At 41.6% G+C, this 19,633-nt stretch overlaps 1 pseudogene; it reads right to left on the bottom strand.

Moving 5' to 3' along the window:
• LOC122142794 overlaps positions 1-1,862 on the bottom strand; it is a 9,478-nt pseudogene extending 7,616 nt beyond the window's left edge.
• Positions 1,863-19,633: the final 17,771 nt, after the last annotated feature.

The following is a 19,633-nucleotide window of genomic DNA, read 5'->3' as shown; positions in this document are numbered from 1 at the left end:
ACACTGACAAGAATTCAGGTGTCTGTCTGAGGTGCACATACGCAGACACACACACACTATACACACAGTCTCCCTCTCAACACACACAGCAGCTACTCTCCAGAACTTCACAAAAACACACACCACAGTGTCTGCTCACATACACAATGACAGTAAGCTCTTTAACACACACCACACACACACACACACAACAAAACACACACACAAAGCATCGGTGTCTTCCGTGACACACAACACATACATCAAAAGCGACGCCACACCCACAGGTGTCCGATTACTTTTAGAAAAACACAATGACTGTAAATCAGAGCGCAGATGAGGCAGAGATGATGTTGAAATCTCTCACACACGGCCTACACACACGCACACACGAGGAACTCTCTCTCACACACACATACAAACACCAGCTCACAACCTTCAAAGGAAGAATGGCTCTAAAACTTAACGAAAACTCTCTCCACAACGATACAGCACACACGCACGGGGTGTCTCTCTTCTTAGCCACCCCTAGTGGAACACAGGAGGTCTCTCTCTCACACACAGTGAGTAAAGGCTCAAGTGGTTTAGGCCTACATGTTCTCTCTGGAATGTTATGGGCACAGGTGTCCCTAATGTTGAACATACATTAAGTATTGTTTGTAACTATGAAACACCGAAAGGTTACTAAGCACTTTGGTTACAACACACTTTTTTTATTCACACATGGTACACACTCAAGTACTGTCACCAGCGAATGGCTGTCAGTTTACCTTGTTGTTGCATCTTCAAAAGTGCAGAATAACAATGTGACACTGAATTTGAAACAGCACATTGTAAATTTCTGCATCACACATTATTAAAGTATCTATTAGTAATACAGTGGAACAGTAGATTTGGTTAGCATGTTGATTTCACGGTGTGCGCCCCACAAACACACACAGTTGGGTGCTCACTGTGCTCCTAGTGGAAAAAAGTTAGTCTGGAGCCCTGACACACACACACACACACACACACACAGGTGTCTCTCTCACACACACACAGCACACACACACAGGTGTCTCACACACACACACACACACACACACACACACAGGTGTCTCTCTCACACACACACACACACACACACACACGGGTGTCTCTCTCACACACACACACACACAGGTTGTACACACACAGGTGTCTCACACACACACACACACACACACACAGGTCGTCTCTCTCTCTCTCTCCAGGTGTCTCTCACACACACACACACACACACACACACAACCTGTGAGCAGGCCCGAGTTGTCCACGGGTCCGGGGTACACGTGCTGCTCGCCCATCTGGTATTTGTCCCAGCTGTCGAAGCCCACGTACTTCTTCCATTGCTTGAACCAGCGACTGTCCACCAGGTACCTGCGGGAGACCGGAAGTGACGTCACTCACCCCTGACCGAGAACACGACACTCACGCGGATAAGCGTCAGCTGTCATTGATCTGAACACGAGCGCGCTTGTACTGTGACACTGCGGCGACGGGAGCGACGCTCTCACCGGTGTGTGTGTGTGTGTGTGTGTGTGTGTGTGTGTGCGTGCTCTGTAATAATAATGATGATGATGATGATGATGATGATGCGAGTGCGAGTTTCTGACCCCACGTCACGCGGCTCTGTCTGACTGTGAGACTCTGAAGAGCCCCTCAGTGTTTCCAGCGCGTCTCACCAGGGTGTCCGCTCTGCGCAGCGGCGTCTTCAGGAGCGTCGCGATCTCTCCTCTCTGCGTCTCCACATCCGCCGCGCCGCCTTCCGCCATCTTCACTCGTGCACTGCATGCTGGGAAGCGCCGCTCGCGTCAGCACGCCGCATGACGTCATGGCGCGCCTCGCCTCCGTCACCGATCTCGTTTTGGGCATCTTTCACTTTATTTATATAAATTATATATATTACATTTCAAAAACATAACATAATCAGCGATGTGAAAAATACATGTACAGAAAAAAAAACAAAAAAAAAAAACCACACAGGCTAATATAACAAGCCCATACAGAAACAGTCTTAATCGCTTTCTTATTATGTGAATGAAAAATAGTCTTGATATATATCTGGACTTCTTTTCAAGAACCAAAAACACTTTAAGGTTACCAGAACAATTTGCAATAATTGTAGCTTTACGGAAAAAATCCCCAATTTTTGTAATGACCTAAAAATAAAAGCATGCTCTGCTCTACCCATACAGAAGTCACATAGACTTGACTTGATCCAGATCTAGCCACCAGATCCAGTCTGTATCAGATCAGAGGGCCACCGCAGTCACCCGGATCCAGTCTGTATCAGATCAGAGGGTCACCGCAGTCACCCGGATCCAGTCTGTATCAGATCAGAGGGTCACTGCAGTCACCCGGATCCAATCTGTATCAGATCAGAGGGTCACTGCAGTCACCCGGATCCATCCAGTCTGTATCAGATCAGAGGGTCACTGCAGTCACCCCAGTCATGTTATCCAGACAGAGGATCCCAGTCTGTATCAGATCAGAGGGTCACTGCAGTCACCGGATCCAGTCTGTATCAGATCAGAGGGCCACTGCAGTCACCCGGATCCAGTCTGTATGCGATCAGAGGGCCACTGCAGTCAGCCGGATCCAGTCTGTATGCAGATCAGAGGTCACCGCAGTCACCCGGATCCAGTCTGTATCAGATCAGAGGGCCACTGCAGTCACCCGGATCCAGTCTGTATCCGATCAGAGGGTCACTGCAGTCACCCGGATCCAGTCTGTATCCGATCAGAGGGTCACTGCAGTCACCCGGATCCAGTCTGTATCAGATCAGAGGGCCACTGCAGTCACCACGGATCCAGTCTGTATCCGATCAGAGGGCCACAGCAGTCACCCGGATCCAATCAGTATGCAGATCAGAGGGCCACTGCAATTACCCGGATCCAATCTGTATCAGATCAGAGGGTCACTGCAGTCACCCGGATCCAATCTGTATCAGATCAGAGGGTCACTGCAGTCACCCGGATCCAGTCTGTATCAGATCAGAGGGTCACCTGCAGTCACACCGGATCCAGTCTGTATGCAGATCAGAGGGTCACTGCAGTCACCCGGATCCAGTCTGTATCAGATCAGAGGGCCACTGCAGTCACCCGGATCCAGTCTGTATCAGATCAGAGGGTCACTGCAGTCACCCGGATCCAGTCTGTATGCAGATCAGAGGGCCACTGCAGTCACCCGGATCCAATCTGTATCAGATCAGAGGGCCACTGCAGTCACCCGGATCCAGTCTGTATCAGATCAGAGGGTCACTGCAGTCACCCGGATCCAGTCTGTATCAGATCAGAGGGCCACTGCAGTCACCCGGATCCAGTCTGTATGCAGATCAGAGGGTCACTGCAGTCACCCGGATCCAGTCTGTATCAGATCAGAGGGCCACTGCAGTCCCCCGGATCCAATCTGTATCAGATCAGAGGGCCACCGCAGTCACCCGGATCCAGTCTGTATCAGATCAGAGGGTCACCGCAGTCACCCGGATCCAGTCTGTATCCGATCAGAGGGCCACTGCAGTCACCCGGATCCCCCTCCCAGTCTGTATGCAGATCAGAGGGCCACTGCAGTCACCCGGATCCAATCTGTATCAGATCAGAGGGTCACTGCAGTCACCCGGATCCCTAGTCTGTATCAGATCAGAGGAGCCACTGCAGTCACCCGGATCCAGTCTGTATGCAGACCAGAGGGTCACTGCAGTCACCCGGATCCAGTCTGTATCAGATCAGAGGGCCACTGCAGTCCCCCGGATCCAGTCTGTATCAGATCAGAGGGCCACTGCAGTCAACCGTGATCCAGTCTGTATGCAGATCAGAGGGTCACTGCAGTCACCCGGATCCAGTCTGTATCCGATCAGAGGGGTCACTGCAGTCCACCCGGATCCAATCTGTATCAGATCAGAGGGTCACTGCAGTCACCCGGATCCAGTCTGTATCAGATCAGAGGGCCACTGCAGTCAACCGGATCCAGTCTGTATGCAGATCAGAGGGTCACTGCAGTCACCCGGATCCAGTCTGTATCAGATCAGAGGGCCACTGCAGTCACCCGGATCCAGTCTGTATCAGATCAGAGGGCCACTGCAGTCACCCGGATCCAGTCTGTATGCAGATCAGAGGGTCACTGCAGTCACCCGGATCCAGTCTGTATCCGATCAGAGGGCCACTGCAGTCACCCGGATCCATCATATATGCAGATCAGAGGGTCACTGCAGTCACCCGGATCCAGTCTGTATCAGATCAGAGGGCCACTGCAGTCACCCGGATCCAGTCTGTATGCAGATCAGAGGGTCACTGCAGCAGAGTCGGCGTCAGAGCAGATCTACTGGAGGGGCATTGGATCATCGGCGGGGGGGCACTGTCGTTTGATAATTTTTTTTTGACGCATTGGCAACATCATAGTAGCATGGAAATCCAGACCTAAATCTGAAAGATCTATATAGAATGACAATGAAAGATTTAGACTTGGGTTTTTATCTAAAAGAGGAACAGAAGACAGCGCTGAAATTTGCTGTTTTGCCGACCGGATACGGTTCCAAAAGGATCTATATAGAATGACATTCTACCCTATAATGTTAGCTCCAATGATCTATCTATATAGAATGTCATTATATTGGCATAATTTTTTTTTATTTTTTTTTTTTTTTTTTTTTTTTTTTTTATATATATAAATAACTGTCTTGATTCCTAATACACAACAGATGACGATTGTTAGGTTAAACGTTCAGAATACATTCCATATAAGCTTAGTATAGCCTAATTCAGCACGTCAGCGAATGGACAGCGACTCATTCTCGCGTTCTACGAGTTCAGTAGCCTACATTTTTGGGAAAATGTACATTTTTGGGAAACGCGCGAGGAATTGCGGCTAACGTTCATAACCTTGCACGTAGAGAGCGCTTTTAAGAGCTAAGATAGGCTAGGCTACATCGAGGGAAACCCGGCCCAGAACAGATAGCCTAAACAACAGAACAGGACAGAAAATAATAATATAAATATAATTATAGGCTAAATAAAAAACATAAAATTGGCCTACAATGAAATAGCTATATATTTTTTATACTTAAAATAATTTACAAATTACGACCGACAAAAAATAAACAACACTGAATCAGTTTGAAGCTTTGAATAACCGGCAAAAAAAATGTCCCCATCAGACAAAGTGTTTTCGTATAGATGTTTCTGAAAACTTAAGGCTTTTTTTCTTAATAAAACGAGTTGGACATCATCACACAAATGTCTGCGTATGGACCAGTTAAATCAGAAGACTCTTCAGAGAGCCATTCAGAGAATAAGGATGTCACAATAATAATGAGCCCTCACACAAGGTATAAGGTTTAAACTGATTTTGTAGTTTTTGATTTGCGTAGAATGCAAAATTCTGTGAACTTGATGAAATAGATAAAAGAAAATAAAATACAGGAAATGGAAAAAAATAAAATACAGAAAATACAAAGGTGTGCTTCAACAAAATTTAAAATAAATTTCTTTAAACACCGTTTTTTTCTTAGGGTTTCAAGGACTTTAAATACTCTAAAGGACTCATTTTCTAAACAAAAATAAATAAAGGACAAAAAATTGGTACTTGGTTTAACCCCGGTTACACACCTCCCAACAGTTTATGCACGCACCAAGCAGCAGAAAAGGAAATGACATAAGCCCATATATCTTTACAGACAGCCAAGTATAAAACACAAATGCAGTTAGAACCCACAAACATTCATCAACAATTCACCTGTTTTTTTTTTTGTTTTTTTTTTGTTTTTTTTTAATTAGCTGCTAACAACTGTCTATAATATCGACGGACAAAACTGTTCTTCAACTTGAAATGGATTTGCGCGCGCGCGCTGCAAATCAAATGTAACAAGTTTATTCGGCGACCAATAAGCATTCACCGAGTAACGTGCCATGAGCAACCAAAATTATGCATTTTCCCCATTCTTTTTATTTTATTTACTTTAAGTTACAGTTTGAACATTTAATATTAAAATAATAACTAAAAGGGATTTTTTTTTGGGCCACGCCATGGCCTGTAGGAGGGGCATCAATGACCGCTAGGGGGGGCACGGCCCTCGAATGCCCCACCACAGCGCCGGCACTGCAATGCAGTCACCCGGATCCAGTCTGTATCAGATCAGAGGGTCACTGCAGTCACCCGGATCCAGTCTGTATCAGATCAGAGGGCCACTGCAGTCACCCGGATCCAGTCTGTATCAGATCAGAGGGCCACTGCAGTCACCCGGATCCAGTCTGTATCAGATCAGAGGGCCACTGCAGTCACCCGGGTCCAGTCTGTATCAGATCAGAGGGTGGATCAGCACCTAGAGAGGACCTCTGCAGCAGGGGTTTTCAAACTGTGGGTCACAGAATGGAGCAAGGTGGGTCCCACAGTCACTTGGCTGCAGCTAAATTTGTGTTTAAATGACACACACTCACACAGTTCAATCTAGGGCGGCACGATATAGCCTACCAACATAAATTACAAACTGCGATATCCTTAGTGTGAATTTCGAATTGCAGTTAAGTCCGCGATTTAAAACATGCGTTGCGTGTATTGAAGCACGTGCGCGCACGGGTTGTAGTTACAGTGAGGGTCTCAGAGCAACTCATTATTAAAAGGTTCAATCGGTCCGCATTATTAATGAGAAAGAACTCGCTCACTTCAGTGCGCTGTATTCTGCATGAGATTGCATACACCAGAAAATCCAAATGTTACGGAAATGGTTTCAGGTAGGCTGTGTTCATTCATTTCTATCGTCTGTTTGAACTGCACTGTTTTTGGGAAACGGTCTGTAAAAAGCATTTCACATGTACCGGGTGAGCAGGGCATAAACGAAGGGTTAATTGTAACACTACAACAGATTTTAAACATTCCCACAAAACATTTAAAAAATTTCGCAATATTTCATTTAAACATCATAAAAACAAATATAAAAAAAAATAAAACAAATCAAAAAAATCTTTAGAATATATTTATGAACATTTATTTAACCTTTGCAAAAGCAAAGTTTCTGACTAAAGTAAATGTGTCATCTCGTTTTTTAGTGTTTATTTAAAATGAGATGCATCTGTTTATTATTTTTACCTATTTCACAATTATTTTAATCTCCAAACTTTTTTAGATAGTTCTGCTTTACTTCTTATGCTTTCCTAAAAAAGTGTTGGATTGTGCGCCGCTCTCCCCACACACACACACACACACACACACACACACACACACACACACACACACACACTCACTCACTCACACACACACACACACACACTCACTCACTCACACACACACACACACACACACACACACCACACACACACACACACACACTCACTCACTCACACACACACACACACACACCCACACACACACCCACTCACACACCCACTCACACACTCACACACCACACACACAACACACACACACACACACACACACACTCACACACACACACACACACACACACACACGGAAAGGACATGAATGCATTTTCTGCGCTGAACCCCGCGATGAGTTTAACACTCACAGCGCAGATCACAGTTCACTGGAGTGAGCCTGTTTCACGTTTTTATGGACGTTTCATATTTTAACATCTGTAAACAAAGAAATTAAAACTTAAATATTTGTACACTAAAATAAAATGGTTATTTTTCTTAAATACTTAATTTCTGTCATATCAAACTTTTAATTAAGATTAGGCTTAAAGTAATGTAAAAATTTTTTTTTTTTTTTTAAATATTAAAGTATTTTTCTTGAAATAGAAATATACTTTACTAGTTCTATCTTGGAATTGAAATAGATAAGTTTGGGAACCCCTGCTCTGCAGCCCTGAAAGACAGCGGAGACCAAGACACCTAGAGCCCCAGATACAGATCCCCTGTAAAGACCTTGTCTCAGACGACCACCGGGACAAGACCAAAGGAACCAGTTGAGTCCTTGCACAATCTGACTTTGCTGCAGCCTGGAATTTAAACTGCTGGTTTCGTCTGTTCAGAGGAGAGACTGGCCCCCCGACTGAGCCTGGTTTCTCCCAAGGTTTTTTCTCCATTCTGTCACCGATGGAGTTTTGGTTCCTTGCCGCTGTCGCCTCTGGCTTGCTTAGTTGGGGACACTTCATTTACAGTGAATCGTTGACTTGATTGCAAATTTATTGCACAGATACTATTTAAACTGAACTGAGCTGCATGATGACAGAATCACTGAATTCAATGATGAACTGCTTTAACTGTCATTTTGCATTATTGACACACTGTTTTTCTAATTAATGTTGTGTTCAGTTTCTTTGACGCAATCTTTTTGTTTAAAGCGCTATATAAATAAAGGTGACCTGACTTGACTTGACATAGATTGAAATATATTTTAAATAAATATATTTTTAATATTTAAATATCTTAAATTCAAATAGAAGAAAATACATTTTATACAATATATGTAAATATATTTTGAAATGTATATTTAAAAATATATTTAAATATTTGATTTTGACTGCTTTTTAATATTTTTCACATATATTAAATATATGTAAATATACTTTTTATCGAAATATTTACATATATTTATTTCCTTTATATTTAAATATATTTAGATATCAGACTATGTAAATATATTAATTTGCAATATATGTCCATATATTAATTCCTAATATTTGTCAACACATTACATTTCTGTACATGAAAATATATTCAATTTATATAAACTAAAATATATTTTAAAACATTAAAATATTCATTAAATAAACTTAAACATGTTTCATAGAATATATTCCCGTTTACTCAAAAACTTTATGTAAATAAATGAAATCTCCACGCATGTAAATGTTTTCATTATCGAGATTAATAATTTGCCCCCTTCATAATAAATATAATACAAACAAATTTGGACCCTGAAAAACCTCCCAGACAATGCACCCTTAAAACACAGTAACAATATAAATTGACTTATTAATATAAAGAGGCGACATTTATCAACACCAGTTCAGCATGAACCAACACAATTGAATGCTTATGATGTTTCTGACACATAATGAAAGATTATCCTTCTGTAAGCATCACAGGGGGACAAAACATTATGCACAAATATGCAAGTCTTAGTAGGCATTAGAGGTCTGCACAGGCTTTAAACGACCGCACAAAATCTTTTTTCTTCTTCTTCCCCCACAACGAATAGCCATTAAAAAAAAAAAATTCCATGCAACGTTCAGTAGCCTAACAAATACATGTAAAGAAACAGATTCATTAAGGCTCAGCCAGTTCACAAGTCAAAAGAAAAAAAAAAACAACATAGGTGGCCCAAGTGAACATAGGCCTACCAATGTTATGAAAGTTTATGAACATCAGGTGTAGCGGTCACACAAAATTCTGCAGAGTTTTTGAATGGTTGATACAACAAGACGATAATTCTTTCACCGTGCAATGATTGCTACTCATTCTGGTCTCAGCCTCATGGCACTGACTGAGACTTGGATCAAACCTGAAGATACTGCCACTCCCGCAGCCCTCTCCACTCATTTCACTTGTTCCTACACCCCTCGTACGACTGGGAGAGGTGGAGGTACTGGTCTCATTATATCGAAAGATTGGAAATTTGATCTTCAACCACCACCTACAGGTAACGGTTCATTTGAATCACATGCTGTTTACTGTAACCCACCCTGTTTAAAATCCACTTTGGGGGTCATTTATCGTCCCCCAGGTCAATTGGGAAACTTCTTGGAGGAGTTGGACTTGCTGCTATCAAACTCTCCTGAAGATGGTACTCCTCTGGTACTGCTTGGTGACTTCAACATCCACCTAGATAAACCCCAGGCTGCTGACTTCAACACTCTGCTCGCCTCATTTGATCTCAAACGAGTGTCTACTACAGCGACTCACAAATCAGGCAACCAACTGGACCTCATCTACACACGCTGTTGCTCAGTGGACAACACTTTTAGTTACTCCACTGCACACCTCAGACCACTTCCTCATTACTGCTAACCTAGCACTTACTCCTGAAGTGGCACATCCATCTCGCCTATCCTCTGTTCGACTGAACCTACGCTCACTCTCTCCATCTCGCCTATCCTCTGTGGTTTCATCCTCACCTCCTTCACTCTCGCAGTTTTCAGCTCTGGACTTGTACACTCTCTACTGACCATTTTTGACGTCCAAAGCCCTCTAACCTCTTGCTTGGACAACTTTTGCCCACTGTCGTCTAGACCAACACGCACCACCCCATCTGCCCCCTGGCTGTCCGATGTTCTCCGTGAACATCGCGCTAAACTCAGGGCTGCAGAGAGGAAATGGCATAAATCAAGAAACTCTACCAACCTCAGTGTGTATCAGTCTCTCCTCTCTTCTTTCTCTGCAAATGTCTTCGCTGCTAAAACATCATACTACCACAACAAAATTAACAACTGTTTGTGACGCTCGGACACTCTTCAAAAACTTTCTCTTCTCTTCTTAATCCGCCTCCACCTACCTCCTCCTCCATCGACTCTTACAGCTGACGACTTTGCAGTTTTTCTTAACAAATAAGACAAGAACCATTAGCGACCCAATTCTCCACACAGCAGACTGAGAGGACTAACTGCACAACGACTAATGCTCAGAGACGGATGTTTTTCCAAACTTATCCTGTCCAGTCATCCTACTACTTGCCCACTTGATCCGATCCCCACCACTCACCTCCTTCAAGCGATTTCTTCTTCAGTCATACCTTCACTTACTCACATTATCAACTCTTCTCTTCAATCTGGCACACTTCCCTCAGCATTTAAGCAGGCTCGGGTAAGCCCACTGCGAAGAAAACCATCTCTAAATCCAGCACTTCTAGAAAATTACAGACCGGTATCCCTTCTTCCATTCATTGCAAAGACACTTTGTGTTCAACTTTGAACACTTTTGTGTTCAACCAGCTCTCTATGTTTCTTGTACAGAACAACCTCCTGGACAGCAACCAATCTGGCTTCAAAAGCGGCCACTGAACTGAGACGGTCCCTGCTCTCAGTTACTAAAGCCCTGCTACTGGCAAGAGCAGCTTCAAAATCCTCAGTACTCATTTTGCTAGACCTGTCTGCTGCTTTTGACACTGTTAATCACCAGATTCTCCTGTCCACCCTCAGAAAGATGGGCATCTCTGGAACCGCATTCGAGTGGTTTAAGTCCCACCTTTCTGATAGATCCTTCAGGGTCTCTTGGAGGGGTGAAGTTTCTAAGTCACAACAACTTGCTACTGGGGTTCCTCAAGGCTTAGTACTTGGACCACTGCTCTCTTCTCCATCTACATGACGTCATTAGGATCTGTCCATTCAGAAGCATGGCTGTTTCCTATCACTGCTACTCTGATGACACTCAACTCTACTTCTCATTCCAACCAGATGACCCGACAGTAGTTGCTCGCATTTTCAGCCTGTCTGAGTGACATTTCTAGCTGGATGAATGACCATCACCTTCAGCTCAACCTTACTAAGACAGAACTGCTGGTGGGTTCCAGCTAACCCATCGCTTCATCACAACTTCTCTATACAGCTGGGTTCGTCAACCATAACTCCTTCCAGGACAGCCAGAAACCTAGGAGTTGTGATGGATCATCAGTTAAGCTTCACAGACCATATTGCTACAAAGACCCGGTCCTGCAGATTTGCCTTATACAACAACATTAGGAAGATTAGACCCTTCCTGTCAGAGCAAGCCACCCAACTTCTTGTCCAAGCTCTTGTTCTCTCCAGACCTGGACTATTGTAATGCTCTCCTGGCGGGCCTTTCTGCATGTACTATCAAGCCTCTACAACTGATCCAGAATGCAGCAGCGAGGGTTGTCTTCAATGAGTCAAAAACAGCTCATGTTACTCCTCTCCTCATCAGGTTACACTGGCTACCAGTAGCCGCTCGCATCAAATTCAAGGTACTGATGCTTGCCTACAAGACGCCCACTGGCACGGCACCAACATACCTAAGCTCATTAGTTCAAATCTTTTCCGCCCTCCAGAAGTTTTGCGCTCTGCAAGTGAACGACGCCTTGTGGTGCCATCCCAAAGAGGGTTCAAAATCGCTCTCACGGACCTTTTCCTGGACTGTCCCCAGCCTGGTGGAATGACCTCCCGATCTCAATTCGAACAGCTGAGTCTTTACCTCATTTTTCAAAAAACATCTAAAGACTCATCTTTTTCGCCCGCACTTAACCAACTAATACTGGTACTTACCTTTTCTTTTTCTTGTTCTATCATATTCTTAAAAAAAAAAAAAAAACCCTGGCTACGTGTTCTGTACTAGACTAACTGAGACTTGTCGTGGCACTTGTATACCGTTGTTGTTCTCTTGTTGATCTGATTGCTTCTATTGTTCTCATTTGTAAGTCGCTTTGGATAAAACGCGTCTGCTAAGTGATTAAATGTAAATGTAAATGTAAATGTCATTGTGACGGTGGGGCGGGGGCCGAGAGCCGTGGGAACGGAGCGAGGCCGGTGGAGTGATTGGGAAATGAGCGAACACCCTGCTCCACTCACCGGGTCTCTCGAGTCCCACGGAGGAGATTGGGAGGATACAAAATAGGAGCGACGACAGTGAAGGACGAGAGAGGACCAGGCCTGGGTTTTATTTTGTGGTTTGGTTTTTGTTGGTACGCGGCAGGTCGACCGTGAGGGGCTGTGTCGCGCTGTTTTATGTTTATTTTGGTTACAGTTAAAGTTTTCTTATTGAATGGTAGCCGGTTCCCGCCTCCTTCTTCCCGTGATTATGGAGTTTGTTTATATTGTTACACTGGTGCCGAAAACCCGGGAGGAAGGAGGGACGCGCTGCTGAAGATCCCTCGCCGCTGGAGTGAATCCGCGGTGCCATCACTTCGGCGTAGCAGTCCCTGGTCATCCGGGACGCTCGAGCGGTGGGGCTGTGAGCTGAGTTGCCGGCACCCGCTGGCGGTGAATCCGCGGTGCCTCAATCTGTAGGGGGGGGGCGAGTCCAGTGCGGTGGAGTCGCTCCTGGGGGGGTGGGGGCCGAGCATGGAGTGAGGTTGCCGGGGAAGCAGGGATGGAAACTCGCTGCTGGCCGCCCGCAATCTGGAGGGCGGCTGCCGTCCGTGAGGGAGCGGAGGAGTCGGCGCCGTTCGCCAGGGGGCCGGAGCCTGCTGCCATCCCATAGAAGAGGAGTGAGGGCAGGGGAACGGGGGACTCCTGCCAGCTGCCCAAAATCGGAGGAGCCGTCGCCGTCCCCCGGGCGGCGGAGGAGTGTCATGCTCCGTCCACCGAGGGCCGTCCAGTGCCACCGCCAGGCACCGCGGAGGAGTTCACATCGACAGCTGGTGGAGGGCCCATATCTCTGTCAGCGGCAATACAATGTGTCTGGGGAACCGGATTTTTCCTTTTCTTTTTCTCCTCTCTCCCCTCTCTCTGTCTCTGTCGCAGGTCATGCCGTCCTCATCCTTCCATCTCCTTTTACCTCCCACCTCCTACGCCTCGTCTGTCTGTCCTTACCCAGGTTCCCGCAGGTTCACCGTGAGCGGTGGAGAGCGCAGTACTCGTCTGGAGTACCCCCGGCCTGCAAGGGGCGATGGGGGTATTGTGACAAGTGGGGCGGGGCTCGAGACCCATGGGAACGGAGCGAGGCCGGTGGAGTGATTGGGAAATGAGCGACACCTGCTCCACTCACGGTCTCTCAATCCCACGGAGAGATTTCCCACGAGGAGATTGGAAGGATACAAAAAGAGGAGCCGACAACAGTGAAGGACGAGAGAGGACCAGGCCTGGGTTTTATTTTGTGGTTTTTGGTTTTTGTTGGTGCGCGGGCAGTCGACCGTGAGGGCTGTCGCGCTGTTTTTATGTTTATTTTGGTTATTAAAGTTTTATTTGAATGGTCGCCGGTTACCCTTCCCCCCGCCTCCTCTTCCTGTGATTATGGAGTTTGTTTATATTGTTACAAGCATAATGATATTTTTCCCCCCATTTTAATTTAATGAAAGGTTAGATTTTTGTGATTTTTGTTTTTTTTAAAATAAAAGATCAAACAGGATTAACAATGCAGATTTTAATTTTCAACAGCCTTCTTTTGATCATATTACCAAGGGGTGCCAATATTTTTGGCCATGACTGTGTGTAGAATTTGCAATATATATATGAAGAGTTCATTTGCAAAAACTGATAAACTCCACTCTAAAAAGAATTTGCATTATTCTCCATGTATAGCACGATCTGAAACCCTAAGCGTCCTTGTTGTTTTTGAACAGAATTGTCCACTTTCAAGGCATCGCGAGTCCACGTTTTACTGCAGAAGTCGATAAGCGTCCTTGTTGTTTTTGAACAGAAGCAGAATCAGAATCAAAAGAGCTTTATATATGCCAAGTATGCTTGACATACAAGGAATTTGTTTTAGTGAAGATAAGCTTTCCAGTACACCAAGACAACAACACACAGACAAAAAAAAAAAAAAACGTTTTGCAAATAAATAAGTGTATAAAACAATTGTGCTATAAATGATAATGGAATAGGATTGATTGAGATGCAGGGATGGCCTAGGATGGAGGGGTAACAAATAAATATAAATGATATTGCACCACATTTTATTGCATAAGTGGGGAACATTTAACTAGCTTTCATGAGGTAATTGCCTGGGGGAAGAACTGTTCTTTTGTGCCTGGCTGTCCTGGTATTTGTGGCTCTGAACGCCGGCCAGATGACAAAAGTTCCAAGATGGGGTAACTTTAATGTGAGGGTCCTCCACATTGATTTTCTGAACCCTTTTCCTCACTTGGATGTATACATATTTTCTAGAAGGGTGGGCAGGGTACCACCAATAATCCTTTCAGCAGTAAACAAACAAACTAGTAAGAAGTAAACAAATAAACTCTTTTCTCATATATATATTATATATATTATTTTCATTCTAATCTAAAATCAAGTAACATCTTCATCACACCTCCTTCTGAAAGAGAACACATAATATGCTAGTAAGACAACAATCCTTGTGAGAAGGAGTCTGGGTTGTTGAGGGTGGACCTGGAGCTGAATTCGGTCCAGGTTTTTCAAAACATCTCTCGATTTTCAGTCTTTCATGACAGCCATGAAATATAATTCAAATACTTAACAATGGTTGTTAAAAATTCTAGAAATGGTAGAAAATTCTGCCAGACTGAAATTTAGAGTCTTTGTTGAACAGTTTCAAGAGTGCAAACAATATTTTAAAGTTTTAAGCACCTTTCAGCTTTTGTGTGAGGTTTCCCACACAGCAATCAAAGTCTACTTAACAAACACTTTACTACATTTAAAAAGTTTACGTATAAAATCTTACTTTATAATGTTCCCAAAAAGCTTCAATTCCCATCGATCTTTCTCTGGCACGGCAGATGCCCTTTACAAGACTGTTTCACTTTGAAGTAAGGCACAGTCACGAGTACTTCGCTTCTACTTCGTCTTACCAGCTCTCACCCTCTTTCTTCTTCCATGACATTTCAAAAGCACTTTTTTTTTAATTATCATCTGGTTCTCATTTGAATTTATGTTGTACCTCTCTATTTTGTGAGGTGGCCTAGTAAGACATACAGGACTCAAACAAATATTTTTGATATTTATTTGATATTTTTTTTTGAATATCTGATGTTTGAGGTTTTACTTACTAGTCAGGCATGGTTCAATAGTGCCTGGAGAAGTTTCTTCAACAAGAGGTCCGCTCCAACTCTGCAGTACGACGTCATCAGTATGAAGAATATACAGAACAAACAATTTGTCCACAGATCCAACATGTAGTATACAATGTCAGATTTTATTAAACTAATAACTACAGCAGAGGTGAAATGCAGAAAAGAGAAGAATATGTACAGAACATACCAAACATCTTAAGTTTTTTAAAGAATACTTATGTTTTTTTTTAGGTTTTAAGATGCATGATGATATAGGTGAAATTATATTGTGAAAATACATTTTAAGAGAGTTATTTAATAAGTTTTCTCAGATCACCTTGTGTTTTTCCTATATCTTCTATCAGCAGCTCCCCATTAGAGGTGTGCTTTTTTTTCTGACACACTCCTAAAAACCACCATAATTTTTTTTTTATCAATATTTGGTCTACAATGAAAGAAAATGTGTTTTGGAATAGTATTAGCCCATTTCGTCATGTAAGTGGATTAACACTACAGTGCATACTTTTAGGTTAATTAGCTTATTTCAATTTAAATCCATTAACAATTGCCCAGCCAAATAATTTACAAGCTATATACTATATATCTATATATAATATATATATATATCTATATATATATATCATAATATATATATATAGATAAACAAACACACAAAAAAAACACTCTCTAACACATATATGTGATTAAATCCAACTTTCTACTAAGAGCTCAATCTATACTAGCTTACCTCAATAGTTAGCCTCTAAGTTAGCTGAATGGTTTGATGCTAACGGACTTATACGATGACCCTTAAACCCATTCTGTAAGTAAATATGATTCGACAGAAGCATGTTAATTACATGTAAGAACAAGAAAGTGTCAGGAAAGTGGGATGTATTATTTGTGTAATTTGTGGGACTAACTACTGAAAGAATGAAAACAACAGCAAGAGCGGAGATGTTTTGCTACTTGTCAGCTGGTTCCGCACCGTTTCCATTGTAAACTCCCTTCCACTCCAGTTTAAATGCGCCTTCGAATGTTCAACAGCGCGCGCCCATCAAAACACATGAAGTTACGCAGCGTTTACATAAATAGAAATAAAATTAGGAAACTTGTCCTGAAACTTGATAATCATAGTTTTAAGTTGATAGTAGGCCTAACTGAATTGAGAATAGAGGGTCGATATTAATATAATATAATATATATTATATAATTAATAGAATATAATATAATATAATATCTTTTAAAAATGTAAACAGAGTGTCGAAACAAAATGCATTGCGTCGTGCAAAACCACATTGATTTAAATTATATGAGGTTATGAATCTATTTTCACAATAGACCATGTAACACACACGCAAACATATGTATTTGAAAAATATATTTTCAAAAATATATTTCAATAAATTTAACAGTGCTTCACATACTGTATATGTATTATTACCTTTCATATGGTATCCAGGTGTTTATATAAATCTACAATTATATAAATCCATCATCAGTACTCAATGTGTGCCGTCCTAGAGTCTAAAGCTAGCCTGATATTATTTGAAGTATGTCTTTATTCAGAAGCTAGATTGGGCCTCATCATAACGCACTTGCGACATCTAGTCATTGTTTTTTTGTTTGATATGGTTTTTTTTGGCTTTGGAATCCGTTTTATAATCTTTTCAGTTAATGCAGGTGAAGAAAATGAATTCTGTCACTCTATATAAACCTCTTTAGGAAAGAAAGATCAGTAAAGGTTTTACAGAAGTCATGAACACAAGGATTATTTATTAGGCATGATTCATTAACCTTACTATGTGTGACATTTAAAACTAAAAAGATCAAATTATTAACTGACGTACAACACATCATCATCGACTAAGCTTGATACATAATTTGAAGGCAAAAACTAGTTTGAAGTTTTTTGCCTTCAAGTATGTCTCAAGCTTAAGTCGATGATTCTTTTTCTGACTCATTTAATAATTGATCTTTGTTATTTTAATGCTCACACATAGTAAGGTTATGATCCCTGCTAAAAATAATCCTGCTGTTCATGATTCTGTAAAACTTTCCTGATCTTTTCCTTTCCTACGAGGTTTATATAGATGCAGAAATTCAGTTTTCCTTTCACTTCCATTCTGAAGATTATAAACGGATTCAAGCAAAAAAACAATATCAAACAAAACACACCTGCAGATGTATCAGTGCGTTTATGATGAGGCCCATCTAGCGTCTAAGAAAAGACATACTTTCAAATAATATCAGTCCTAGCTTTAGACTCTTAGGACGGCACACATTGAAGTACTGATGATGGATTTATTATATTGTAGATTTTATATAAACCTTGATACCCATATGGAAGGTAAATATCACATATACATATGTGAAGCCTTTTAAATTTATTGAAGTATATTATTGCAAATATATTTGTTCAAAATCCATATGTTCGTGTGTGTTTACATGGTCTATTTGTGAAATTATATTCATACGCATATAATTTATCAATGTTTTTGCAAACAGCAATGCATTTTGTTCTACACTATTTTAAACATTTTGAAGATTTAATATTATATTATATTATATTCATATTATATTATATATATATTATTTATATTATATAGACCCTATATTCTCATTCAGGTTAGGCCTACTATCACTTAAACTAGTATCAAGTTCAGGACAAGTTTCTATTTTTATGTCTATTTATGTAAACGCTGCGGACTTTCTGTGTTTGATTGTCGAATGCATTGAACATTCGAGGCGCATTTCTGGAGTGGATGGTTTACCATTGAAACGGGCTGCAACTCAGCTGACAAGTAGCAAACTCTCCGTCTCTTGCTGTTTTTTCACTTCTTTCAGTTAGTTTAGTCCCACAAATTAAAAAGCAACAAATAATACATACCACTTTCCTGACACTTTCTTTTTCTTACATGTAATTAACATGCTTCTGTCGATATTTACTTTACAGAAAGGGTTCAGTGTCATCGTAATAAGTCCGTTAGCATCACAACCATGAGCGCTAACTATAGAAGGCTACTATGCGCGGTCAGCTAGCATAGATTTGGAGCTCTTATTTATGAAGTTTGGGATTACTCACATATTATGTGTAGATGAGTTATTTTTTTTTTTGTTTGTTTTGTTTTTATATATATATTTACTATTATTATATATATCTAAGTATCTATATATATTATATATATATATATAATATAGCTTTGTAATATTTGGCTGGCAATTTGTTAATGGTTAATTGAAATAAGCTAATGTAACCTAAAGTATGCACTGTGTGTGTATCCACTTACATGAACTAAAATGGGCTAATACTAATTCCAACACATTTCTTTCATTTAACAAATATTAATAAAAAAAAATGTATGGTGGTTTTAGAGTTGTCGAAAAGCCCTCTAATGGGAGCTCTTATAGAGATATAGGAACACAGGTGGATCTGAGAAACTTCTTAAATAACTTAAAATGTATTTTCACAATCTATTTCACCTATATCTCATGCATCTTACAACCCTAACACAACATCAATCTTAAAACTTAAGAGGTTTGGTATTTTCTGTACTTATTCTTTCTCTTTTCTGCATTTTCACCTCTGCTGTAGTTTTACATTTCTAATAATCTGACATGTATACTACATTTGTTGGACTGGGAACAAATTGTTGGTCTTATTCTTTCCATCGGATGACCGTACTGCAGAGTTTTGGAAGCGTACCTCTTGTTGAAGAAACTTCTCCGGCACTATGAACCTCTTGAACCTAGTAAGTAAAACCGAAACAGCAGATATTCAAAAATAATCAAATAAATATCAACTATTTTTTGCGTCCGTATGTCTACTAGGCACCTCAACTAGAGAGGTACAACATAATTTCAAAATGAGACCCAGATGATAATAAAAAGTGCTTTGAAATGTAAATTCATACTGTAAGACAGAGCGAGTACTGTGCTGTGCCTTCTTCAAAGGGAAACATCCTGTACAGGTCTCTTGCCGTGCCAGATCGATGGTGAAGTGGGAAGTTTTAAGTAAGATTTTCTAAACTTTAAATGTAGTAAAGATGTTTTGTTC

Source organism: Cyprinus carpio, unplaced genomic scaffold (genome assembly GCF_018340385.1).
Source record: "Cyprinus carpio isolate SPL01 unplaced genomic scaffold, ASM1834038v1 S000000168, whole genome shotgun sequence".
Lineage (NCBI taxonomy): Eukaryota > Metazoa > Chordata > Actinopteri > Cypriniformes > Cyprinidae > Cyprinus > Cyprinus carpio.
Note: the sequence above shows the minus strand (reverse complement) of the source record. Positions and strands in the feature narration are given on the sequence as shown.